The sequence below is a fragment of the Protopterus annectens genome, chromosome 12.part0, assembly GCF_019279795.1.
Source record: "Protopterus annectens isolate FY-2018-M chromosome 12.part0, PAN1.0, whole genome shotgun sequence".
NCBI lineage: Eukaryota > Metazoa > Chordata > Ceratodontiformes > Protopteridae > Protopterus > Protopterus annectens.
Genome location: NC_056746.1, coordinates 1,354,380,267 through 1,354,392,811, shown reverse-complemented (window position 1 = coordinate 1,354,392,811; position 12,545 = coordinate 1,354,380,267). Strand labels below are relative to the sequence as shown.

At 41.4% G+C, this 12,545-nt stretch overlaps 1 protein-coding gene across 5 annotated transcripts in view; it reads left to right on the top strand.

Annotated features, from left to right (window-relative positions):
* SLCO4A1 (solute carrier organic anion transporter family member 4A1) overlaps window positions 1-12,545 on the top strand; it is a 921,682-nt gene that overhangs the window by 447,015 nt on the left and 462,122 nt on the right. Inside the window, exon 1 of one of the 5 annotated variants that reach the window (XR_006367161.1) lies at window positions 2,882-2,994. The exons of the other annotated variants lie outside the window; for them this stretch is intronic. The gene's annotated coding sequence lies outside the window, so the exon portion shown is untranslated. Of the gene's footprint in view, window positions 1-2,881; window positions 2,995-12,545 lie in introns of those variants that run through there. 5 annotated transcript variants of the gene reach the window in all.

The following is a 12,545-nucleotide window of genomic DNA, read 5'->3' as shown; positions in this document are numbered from 1 at the left end:
ACAGACACTCAGGTTAAATCAGCCCTCTACAAAGCCAAAAATATAGCATCGATGGGACCGGATGGTGTCCCAGGCTGTGTCCTACACAAGCTCAAAGATGAACTAACCCCTCACCTGAACACACTGTTTAAACTCAGCCTCTCCACAGGCTGTGTGCCCACAGAGTGGTGCACAGCAATGGTTATTCCACTCCACAATGGTGGAGCCACAATGGACCCCGGGAACTATTGCCCTATAAGCCTGACTAGCTTGGTTTGCAAAGCTATAGAGTGCATCATCATGGATCTCATTAACAGAGATATTGGGAACCTCCAAACACTGGACTATACCCAGTTCGGCTTTGCTAAGGGCAGATCATGCCTCCTAAATCTGGTGGACTTCTTTGAGACAGTTACCAAGGCTATAGACAAGGGAAAGGTGGTCCACACAGCCTACTTAGACCTCGCAAAGGCCTTTGACACCATTCCCCACTCAGGTATTATAGAAAAGCTCACCAGCCTGAACATAAACCCCTACGTCACGAGATGGGTTGCCAACTGGCTCATGGACAGAACCCACATGGTAAGAGTTGCAGGAGCTAGGTCTGACTCTAAACCAGTTACAAGTGGCATTCCCCAGGGCTCAGTCCTAGGACCCCTCCTGTTTGGCATATACTTCTCAGAGGTACAGGCAAGCACAGGAGGACTATGGCTGACCAAGTTCGCAGATGACTGCAAACTAGGGGCTATAACTGACTCTCTGGCTGAGACAGACATCCTCCAAAAGGGTCTTACTGAGACAGATACCTGGTGTCAAAACCATAGCCTCAAGCTAAATGCCAACAAATGCATAGTCATCCCCTTTGGAAAAAACAAAGTACCCACAAACTATCACATAAGTGGTAGCCCCCTAAATACGGAAGACATAATAAGGGATCTGGGGACCCAAGTAGATAGTAACCTCTCCTTTGATAATCACATTGCCAAAGTGGTTAGGAAATCCTTCTATGTGGCAAACCTAATCACAAAAGGGTTTGCATCCAGATCGAAAGAGGTCAATGGGCCCCTCTATGCATCACCCATCAGACCCATCATAGAGTACAATGCCCCATTTGGGATGTACCTTACAAGACACCTGCAACAACTGGAAAGACCACAGAAGTACCTCACCAAGAGGATCATTGGCCTCAAGCAGATACCCTATGTAGCTCGACTGAAGAAACTCCAGCTGTACTCGGTTGCATACCGCCTACTCAGAGGTGATCTCTGCCTGACATACAAGGCCATGTCCAACCCAGAATTGATGGACATGCTCCACCTAAAGAAAACCATATCCCCTTGAGCCACACGCTCCAGGGATCTAAACCTCACCACAACAATAAATAGGATGTGCTTGGAGGGATAGATTCCTGTCACAGAGACTTCCCATGCTTTGGAACAAGATTTCAATCTACATTAGGCAGCACTCCTCACTAACACTCTTCAAGAGAAATCTTGACGAGTTGATGGGAAACAGAAAGTTTACCTTGGGGATCACTTCAGTGGCTCTGCTGGACAGAGGCACAGGGAACTAATCTAAGGGGGCGGCAAAAGCCAACACATTCTGGCTAGGCTTATAAATGCCTTCGGGCAGATCGCCTAGTACCTACATATGAACCTATGAACCAACCCAGCTCTTTAAACTGATTGTTATACATAGCTCATAGAATTCACAATAACATGAAGAAGAAGAAAATCAGTTTGGTTTAGGTTGCTGTGAGAACCATAAACTGTAAGAGTGAGTCAGCAACTCTAGCAGCATTTAATTTCATTGTTATACTATTGGACGGTCAGCTTTAGATCACTGAACAGAAGTGTTCATACAACCTATAAACCGTCTCGGCATTCTCATGAAACATAATAGAACACATATCAAGAGTATTATTTGCTGAGCAATATATCTTGGAAGTTAACATTTAGTGGACACTTCTGGGTAAGTCCTGATATTCTCAATTGATCTTGGTACTTGTGGACAAGCGATATCCTCAATAAATCCTGATACTTATGGACAAGTCATGATATCCAAAGTTGAACATAATAATTTTGCACAGTAGTGATATTTTCAGTAAAATATTGATACTTGTGGACAAGACATAATATCCTCAGTTGATCATGATACTTTTATACAAGTTGTGATATCTATAATAAATCATGATACTTGTGGACAAGTCACAATATCCTCAGTTAGTCATGATAATGGTGGCAAATTATGATATTCTCAGTTGCCCATGATACTTGTGGACAAGTTATCTTCAGTAAATCATGACACTTATGGATAAGTTGGAATACATTTAGTTGATCATAATACCTGTGGACATGCTGTGATATTATTTGTTGATCATAATGATCTCCAGTGAATGGACTAAGAGTTGGACTTACTACAAACCAGGAACTCTAGCAATGCTGCAGATATAAACCTGGCATCTCACTTGTGCTACCTCATATACGTATCTCATTTAGTAACACCTGCCGGGTTAGTGTAGATGTTCACATATAAGAAGCATAAACATCAGCCATATAAAGCCAAGAGTTCTGTGCCAAGCTATAACAACATAGCTAGTCTATTGGGCTTTCATAGGCTCACTCAAAGTTGTTAAAGATGTATGAACCAGAAAGGCAGTAAAGCTCTTGTCCCAGAGGTATGTAATTTAAATGCCAGTTTATGTTTCATTAAAGATGTAGTCATCAAACTGCAAAGTGTGTAATTAGCAGTGCCGTTTGTGATTTGTGTGTGCGCACTAGATCAACATGGAAGCTAATCTGTCAGATAACTGTTTTTCATGTGATTTATGCGAGCACTAGCTAGTGCAGGTCCCCTGGAAATTTTTTTTCATTTATTTTAATTTATTTCTGACTGGAAGTTTAGGTTGACCGAGATGGCAAATGGCAAAAAGGTATACTTCATATAGAAGGCATTGCTCATTGTGGAAAAAGTCAGACCACGAAGGTCTACCTCTGCTTTCTTACCTTATTGAATGTAAGTACAACCAATTGCTTTTATGGTGGGACTGTGAAGGACAAATTCTAGCAGTGAAAAATCAGTCTTCTAAGAAAACTAGGACTTAACTCCCCAAGCACATAGTATTGCTGTTTTTGTAACCTGCTTTTTAAACAAGGAGCGCCCAACCTTTTTTGTCAGTAACTAGCATGTGTGAATTTACTGCAGCAGTTTTATTTATTTCTTTATTTGTTTATTTATTTATTACCTTTGTTGACTATGAAAGTATGGCTATACAACCCCCCTTTTCAGCATAAGCTTGGAAAGAGAAGCTCTACATGCATATATTAACAAAGCACACTTGATTACAAAATAAGCAAACAGAAATAATAACAAAATATCTAGTCTATAATCAGGCAATTTTACCCTAGACAGCTGTACATCAGTCTTCAGGTCTGTGGGTTATCTTTTCTTATAATACGTGACTTTAATCTGTTCACAGTTTTGTTTTCTTTAGACTTGTAATTGTATGCTGAGAGAACTATGCAAATACTTGCAGACTAAATCAAAATGTGCTTTTCAAATTCTTTTAGGCAGGTTGGGTATCTTGAATGGCCTGTCAGCTAAGTGAACAGCTCCAAAAGAAACATGCTTCTTGTTTTAGCTGAAATTCTTTCTTGAAAGGGATAGCAGTTGCATTAATCTTCTGTACGTGTGTTCACTACTGATATGGTGACATTTGGATGATGTAATGCAGCCATGTAGTTGGGATGTCAGTCCGTCCACCACAGTATCATATTGTGGTATATGGCGCAGGCAGTAATGATTTTCCTTCCTGTATAGGATAAGTACTGTAAGGAACACCCAGATGTATCTGAGTACTGAAACTGCCTACAGAAATCTAAACACTTGCTTTCGGACGTTCCATGTCTGAGCAGGAACAATCACCTACAGTTCATTGCCGTTGTATTTATGTTAGATACAAACCAGCTGCTGTGTGTCCCCTGTGCTGTTAAATCAGTGACATATTTGCAATGTTGCTGTATATGGCCATGCAGATATCCTTTTTCTTTGTTTCATTTTATTTATTTATTTTCTTTCCTGGAATGTGTGCCATGTGCATGATGTTCCTGGAATGTGTGCCATGTGCATGATGTAGCCTGGGATTCAGAAAGGCTGTCCATAAGGGGGATTTCCCCACTGCAGCAAGCTTTTCCAGTTCTTAGACTACCCTACCTTACCTCTGAGGTTTCTGTTTAGCAGGGACCTCAGCTAAGAGAGAGGTCTGAATGGTAGATCTGCAAACTAATGCAGAAACCTAGGAACATGATAATGCTAATTATCTATGTACTCCCCCCAAGAAATGCCAGCAGCTCCCAATTTGGCAGTGTGTAATTTCACTGATTGAGGAAAATGTAACCATCATCAAAAGAATTATGGGAAATGTCACCTACACTAATGAGGTATAAGATGCAGATTAGCTGGGGGAATGGCAGGACTGCAGCCAGGAGACAGAGCTATTGGTAAGATGGCATTTCAAGGTGAGGGCGCAGCCTAAAGGACAATTTGGAATGAGCACACATTATGCTATAGAACACAGATTATCCATTACAGGCATAAAAAGTGTTAAATCTGAGAAAACCAGAAGATTGTCAGAATCACACATCATTCTCTTGTTGCCATTGGTTTTGGAAGATCGGAAGACTGTGGGTTCCAGTATTATAGCAGGTACTTTTATTTATTTTTCCAACATTGACACTGCAATGTAGCGTAAGAGGGTGCTGTGCTCCTGTATGTGCCCAATGTGCTCCTGAGTGTGCCTGCTGCACTGCTGAGTTTGCCATCCTTTGGATGATATGCTAAACCAACATCCCAAATGCTTGAGTTGGTGGCAATTAGAAGAAAAAGATTGCATGGCATTTACAGAAAAAAAAAAGAAAGGAATTCTTTCTACATCTTTTGAACCATATTTCCATGAGTGTTATTTCATATCATACAAGTTCCCTGGTGACCTGACCAAATCTTCACTAGTCAGTATGACTACCTTCTTGCGTCTTGCCTGAAAAGTGGATGGCCTAGTGGACTAACCTTCTCAACAATGAGAAATAAATAAGATTTAGCTAGAGATAACTTCATGCCCACTGAGTGGTGCACAGCTACAGTTATCCCACTCCACAAGGGGGGATCCACCTTGGATCCCAGGAACTATCACCCCATCAGTCTGATGAGCCTGATCTGCAAGGCCATGGAATGCATTATCATGGAACTTATAAACAAAGACATTGGCAACCTTCAAACACTGGACCCCACCCATTTTGGATTCGTGAAGGGCCGATCTTGTCTCATGAACCTGATTGACTTCTTCGAATCAGTCTCCAGAGCTGTGGACGAGGGTAAGGTGGTCCACACAGCTTATCTGGACCTCGCCAAGTCCTTTGACACCATACCTCACTCTGGAATCATAGATAAACTTACTAAGCAGGGCATTAATCCCTACATCACTCAATGGGTTGCCAACTGGCTTACTGACAAAACCCACACTGTAAAAGTAGCTGACTCCAAATCCAGCTCCAGACAAGTGACAAGTGGAGTACCTCAAGGTTCAGTCCTGGGACCACTCTTGTTTGGCATCTACTTCTCTGAAGTACAGGCCAATACTAAGGGACTCTGGCTAACAAAGTTCGCAGATGACTGCAAACTGGGAGCCATTATTGAATCTCCAAATGATGTGGATACTCTACAAAAGCACCTTACAGAAACAGATGCTTGGTGCTAGAGCCATGGGCTCAAGCTCAATGCCAAGAAATGTATAGTTATCCCCTTTGGGAAAAAACATGTACCCATGAATTACCACATAGGTGGCAGTACACTAAACACCGAAAGTGTGATAAGAGACTTAGGGACACAGGTGGACAGTGGTCCCACCTTCGATAACCACATCAACACAACAGTCAGAAAATTATTCTATGTGGCACACCTCATCACTAAGGGCTTTTCATCCAGAAAAAAGGAGGTAATTGCCCCACTGTACTCATCCCTCATTAGACCCATTATAGAATACAACGGCCCATTTGGTATGTACCTCTCAAGGCACCTGCAGCAACTGGAAAGGCCGCAGAAATACCTCACTAAAAGAATCACAGACCTAAAGCAGATGCCCTATGCTGACTACCTTAAAAAACTCCAGCTATATTCTGTCACATATCGTCTACTCAGAGGTGATCTTTGCTTAACATACAAGGCCATGTCAAACCCAGAGCTGTTGGATATGCTACACTTAAAGAAATCCCAATCCCTCAAAGCCACAAGCTCCAGGGATCTAAACCTTGTCATCACAATAAACAAAACATGCTGGAGGGATAGGTTCCTGAGCCAGAGACTCCCCATACTCTGGAATAGACTGCCCATACATGTCAAGCAGAGCACCTCTTTGGCCCTCTTCAAAAGGAACCTTGATGACTGGATGGGAGAAAGGAAATTCACCCCGGGGATCATGTCAGTTGCCCTGCTACACAGGGGTCCAGGAAGTAAATAGTGTGGGAAGAAATAGCCAGGGAATTGTTATGGCTAGGCTTGTATAGAGCTGATAGCCTAGTACCAACCTATGAACCTATGAACCTATTAGTGAACAAACATGCAAGTGTGTGTGTGTGTGTGTGTGTGTGTGTGTGTGTGTGGTGTGTATGTGTGTGTTACGAGCGTGCGTACATGTGTGTGTGTGTGTGTGTGTGTGTGTGTGTGTGTGTGTGTGTGTGTGTGTGTGTGGTGTGTATGTGTGTGTTACGAGCGTGCGTACATGTGTATATGTGTATGTGTGTGTGTGTGTGTGTGTGTGTGTGTGTGTGTGTGTGTGTGTGTGTGTGTGTGTGTGTGTGTGTGGTGTGTATGTGTGTGTTACGAGCGTGCGTACATGTGTGTGTGTGTGTGTGTGTGTGTGTGTGTGTGTGTGTGTGTGGTGTGTATGTGTGTGTTACGATGCATATGTGTGTGTGTGTGTGTGTGTGTGTGTGTGTGTGTGTGTGTGTGTGTGTGTGTGTGTGTGTGTGTGTGTGTGTGTGTGTGTGTGTGTGTGTGTGTGTGCGCCTCATAGCAAACTGTGCTGAAAGACAAGATATCAGATGTAAGACTGCAACAATAAGATAAGAAAGAGGACAATTTAAATTAGGTGAGTTTTGTAACACTATGACATATTTTTTATGTATATATGTTGGAAGTGGGTTCCTATTAGATGACTGAAGATGCATTCTTTCGAATGTGTCTTGGTCGAACTTGAAAAGATGAAAAGGCAAAATGACGAAGCGGCATATAAGCGAATTCTTTCCCTGGGAAAGAAATCACTTGGCCGCGTCCCTTACTTTGCTGTTTTCATCACTGTAGTGCGATCTCAGAGTTGATATATTTAAGTAGGGGTGTTGTGGGGGGCAGGGGGTGTGTGGGGCGAAACCCCCCACTTATTGTTATGTTTTATGTGTTTTTTTTTTTTTTTTGGAACAGAGATTTTTTTCCCTTGGAAAACAATTGCTGTTCTAAGCATTCGAGTTTGTAAGCTTTCGTTTACATGGGGTCAATAAATCATTGTTCTCTTTTCTAAGCATTCGATAATTTAATATAGATCCTCGGAAGATGGCTCCTCAAAAGTTATTAAAACACTGCTAGTTAACTACCTCTTATGTCTAGCCCTGGAAAAACTCAGAACATTATCTTTTCACAGCAACACGGTTGGAACGTTGATCACTGCATGTGTAAATCAGTACCATTGTGACAGTTCCAGCTGCTTACACTTCAGACTTCTAGCACCCCGAGTACTAAGTACTTGGCACTTTATCCAGACTGAATAACTAGCATGCCGATATGGATGGTGTTTAGCCAGCCAGAAAATATGTCTGCCATCTTCTTCCAGTAAGTAAGATATTTTTATATATCAAGAAATTAGTCAAATTCCTTTCATTGAAGGTTTGTGACCCTCAGTTTTCAAAACAAATTGAAAATGACCAGAAAATTAAGCATCTAACTGCTTTGTGTCATTACAGTTTATTTATTTATTTAACTTATTTTTTGTACTGCATCTTGTATGCATTTTATCTCATACTTAAGAATGGTGTAGCTCTGTATAATTTCAGAGGATACTGTTGCATGAAATATATGATTATTCCTGCAGCTTTGACAGAGAGCTTTCATTCAGTATTATAGGCAGAGCTGTTACACATCAGATGTATCCTTACCCCATTCTTGCACAAATGTTTTTCATAAATGCATGTGTACATTTTCACTGCTGCATGTAATAATACACTTTGCCCTTATTTTATGATTTTCTTTGGATGTAATCATTACTTCTAATTAAACCTAGATAGAGAGCCATCCACTTTATTATGGAACAATTTGTTTGGAGCGTTGCAGCTGACAGTTGTCATGGCTACAGAATCATGCATGAAGGGAACAAGTCCTAGACACAGATCAAGCCTGTATGTCCCTTTTTTTGTCTCAGACTTCATGTATGCATGTCTTAGACAAACTATGTAGTATGTACTGGGGCATCCCAATTACAAAAGTATTGAGTTTACTTTTCTGTTTGACTGCCTGTCAGTTTAAAGCACAACTATTATTAAGATGGTCACTTGCCAAGCACTTTCATATATTTTGGCAGCTTCATCACCTACAATTTTACAAACCTGCTGTCAAATTAATACGAGTCCCCTCATATGTTGCAGGCAGGTATTTTCTGTACCAATAGGCATGCCACCAGCTGTAATTATTATCAACCATCGATCTCCAATGCCCATCTTTTGTGAGATGCAACGTTATCTGTCACAGATTAAGAGGGAGCTGTCATATAAGAACATAAAGATGCTGAGCTCTGTTTACCCAGTGATGTGAAATCTCTCCCCAAATACTGATTAGAGCTGGAAGGCTGTTTTATTATATAAAGTAGGTTCTCTGAAATGTCCACTTATATCTCCCCAAATACGGATGAGAGCTAGCTAGCTGGTTTGTTGTATAAAGCAGGTTCTCTGCAGTGTCCACTTATATCTCCTCAAATACTGATGAGAGCTGGCAGACTGGTTTGTTATATAGAGCAGGTTCTCTACAATTTCCACTTATATCTCCCCACAAACTGAAGAGAACTGGCAGGCTGGTTTGTTATATAAAGCAGGTTCTCTGCAGTGTCCACTTATATCTCTACAAATACTGATGAAAGCTGTTAGGCTGGTATGTTACATAAAGCAGGTTCTTTGCAATGTCCACTTATATCTCCCCAAATACTGAAAACAGCTGGCAGGCTGGTTTGTTATATAAAGCCGGTTCTCTTCAATGTCCACTTATATCTCCCCAAATACTGACGAAAGCTGGCAGGCTGGTTTGTTATATAAAGCAGGTTGTCTGCAATGTCCACTTGTATCTCCCCAAATACTGACGAGACCTGGCAGGCTGGTTTGCTATATAAAGATGGTTCTCTGCTATGTCCATTTATATCTCCCCAAATACTGATTAGGGCTGGCAGGCTGGTTTGTTATATTTTTATTTATTTTATTTTTATTTTATTTTTATTTTACATTTGTTGACCGGGCAAGTCTAGCTGGAGAAATTTCCATTTTCAGTAGAGGCCCGGGGAGAAAAGCACCACAGAGTGAGATACATTCAGAGACAAAAAAATTATCATACAAAAATGTAATAGCAATACTCATTATAATAAAAATATTAGAGTTAGTAATAGAGTTTGCAAGCAAAAATTAAAAATAAAAGATAGCAAACTCTTCAATGTAAATAAAAAAAACTACTACAAGAGTTGGTTACTAAAACACTCAATACAGTCGAATTCTCAATTAACCAGTTGAAAATACTGATTGGATTAAAATAGAACAAAGGAGTGAAGGTATGGAGAATAAAGTGAAAATAGAGTAAGGGAAAAATGTGGGAATAGAAAGTGGTGAGAATAAAAGAGCAAGTAATGCAGAATAACAGGTAGAGAAGTAAAGGGAGGAGAAAAGAAAGACAAATAGTACGAAGAGTAGAAAGGAGAAGAGAGATGGTTTTATTTAGGTAGGTATATATATATAAAGTAGGTTGTCTGCAATGTCCACTTATATCTCCCCAAATATTGATGAGACCTGGCAGGTTGGTTGGTAATATAAAGCAGGTTCATAGGTTCATAGGTTGGTACTAGGCTATCGGCCCTAGGGCCTATACAAGCCTAGCCATAACAATTATCTGGCTATTTTTTCCCAGAATATTTATTTCCCTCATCCCCTGTCTAGCAGGGCGACTGACGTGATTCCCATGGTGAATTTCCTATCTCCCATCCAATCATCAACGTTCCTTTTGAAAAGGGCCAAAGAGGCGCTCAGCTTGACATGTATGGGCTGTCTATTCCAGAGTATTGGGAGTCTATGGGTCAGGAACCTATCCCTCCAGCATGTTTTATTCATTGTGATGACCAGGTTTAGATCCCTGGAGCATGTGGCTCTGAGGAATTGGGATTTCTTTAAGTGTAGCATGTTCAACAGCTCTGGGTTTGACATGGCCTTGTATGTTAAGCAGAGATCACCTCTGAGTGAGTGATATGCGACAGAGTATAGCTGGAGTTTTTTTGGATGGTCAGCATAGGACATCTGCTTTAGGCCTGTGATTCTTTTAATGAGGTATTTCTGTGGCCTTTCCAGTTGTTGCAGATGTCTTGTGAGGTACATACCAAATGGGGCACTGTACTCTATAATGGGTCTAATGAGGGATGAGTACAGTGGGACAATGACCTCTTTTTTTCTAGATGAAAAGCCCTCAGTGATGAGGTGTGCCACATAGAAGGATTTCCAGACTGTTGTGGCAATGTGGTTATCGAAGGTGAAACCACTGTTCACCTGTGTCCCTAAGTCCCTTATCACACTTCTGGTGTTAAGTGTACTGCCACTTATGTGGTAATTCATGGGTACATGTTTTTTCCCAAAGGGGATAACTATACATTTCTTGGCATTTCTGGCACCAAGCATCTGTTTCTGTAAGGCTCTTTTGTAGAATATCCACATCATTTGGGGATTCAATAATGGCTCGTTTGCAGTCACCTGCAAACTTTGTTAGCCAAAGTCCCTTAGTGCTGGCCTGTACTTCAGAGAGTTAGATGCCAAACAAGAGCGGTCCCAGGACTGAACCCTGAGGTACTCCATTTGTCACTTGTCTGGAGATGAATTTTGAGTCGACTACTTTTACAGTGTGTGTTTTGTCAGTAAGCCAGCTGGCAACCCATCAAGTGACATAGGGATTAATGCCCAACTTAGTAAGGTTATCTAGGATTCTAAAATGGGGAATGGTGTTGAAGGCCTTGGCGAAGTCCATATAGGCTGTGTGGACCGCCTTACCCTCGTCCATGGCTCTGGAGACTAATTCTAAAGAAGTCAATCAGATTGAGGAGACAAGATCATCCCTTTATGAAACCAAACTGGGTGGGGTCAAGTGTTTGAAGGTTGCCATTGTCTTCGTTTATAAGTTCCATGATAATGCGTTCCATGTCTTTGCAGATTAGGCTCTTCAGACTGATGTGATGATAGTTCCCAAGATCCAAGGTGGATCCCCCCTTGTGGATTGGGATAACTGTAGCTGTGCGCCACTCATTGGGCACGAAGTCTGAGGTGAGGCTATGATTAAACATGACACTTAAGTGAGATGCCAATTAATTTTAAAGTTCATGTAGTACACAGCCCGGAATGTCATCAGGTCCCATGGATGCTGTATTCTTAGCTTTGAAGAGTGCATTTTTTTACTTGTGTGGCTGTGATTACCAGAATTTGGTAATCTTTTGGTATTGAGATGGGCTTTTTAGGGGGTGACAGGGGGGTGAGGTTGGCACTGAATCGATCTGCCAGAATATTGGCAATATCCTTGGGATCAGTATATTTAATGCCATTCTGTTGTAGCTCAGAGCAGATCTGAGCATTGGCATTTAGATACTTGACATAATTATAGAATACCTTGTGGTTGTCCTTGGAATCTTTGGCAATTTTATTTTCATATCTAGCTTTGGAGGATTTTATGACCGATCTCAGCTTCTTACTGAGGCTGGTAAGGGAGTATTTTGTATCCTGGGATTTTCCTTTTTTCTGTAACAGTTTATTTCTTCTATTGTAGTTTGTTTATAGCAGGGGACCACCAGATTGGCTTCCTTTTTTTGGAGGAGAGCATCTTGGTTCTATTTGGAATGGCATGATTCATGCATGAGTGAATGTGCTCATACAGTGTCTTAGTGCCTTAGTGTAAGATTCAGCAGTCGAACTTTCAGTTCCTGTCTGCATGGGTGTCATGAAGTTTGTCACTTCTGACTTGAGTAGCATAAAGTTGGCATTGGAGAAGTTTTTTAAGGAGGTTTTCCTACTGGGGGGTGGGGGTGGGATGTGGACATCAAGGATGATTAGCTTATGGTCAGACCTGACCAATGAGGGGGTGGCCACTGGTTTGGAGCATCAATCTCCCATGCTGATAATGACCAGGTTTAGGATATTTGAGTCCCAGGTAGGACTATGGATTAGTTGATCCAGGGCGTTGGAATTTATGAATTCCAAGAACCATTGGACAAAGGTGTTGGCACCCAAGTAGTTTTCCCAGTT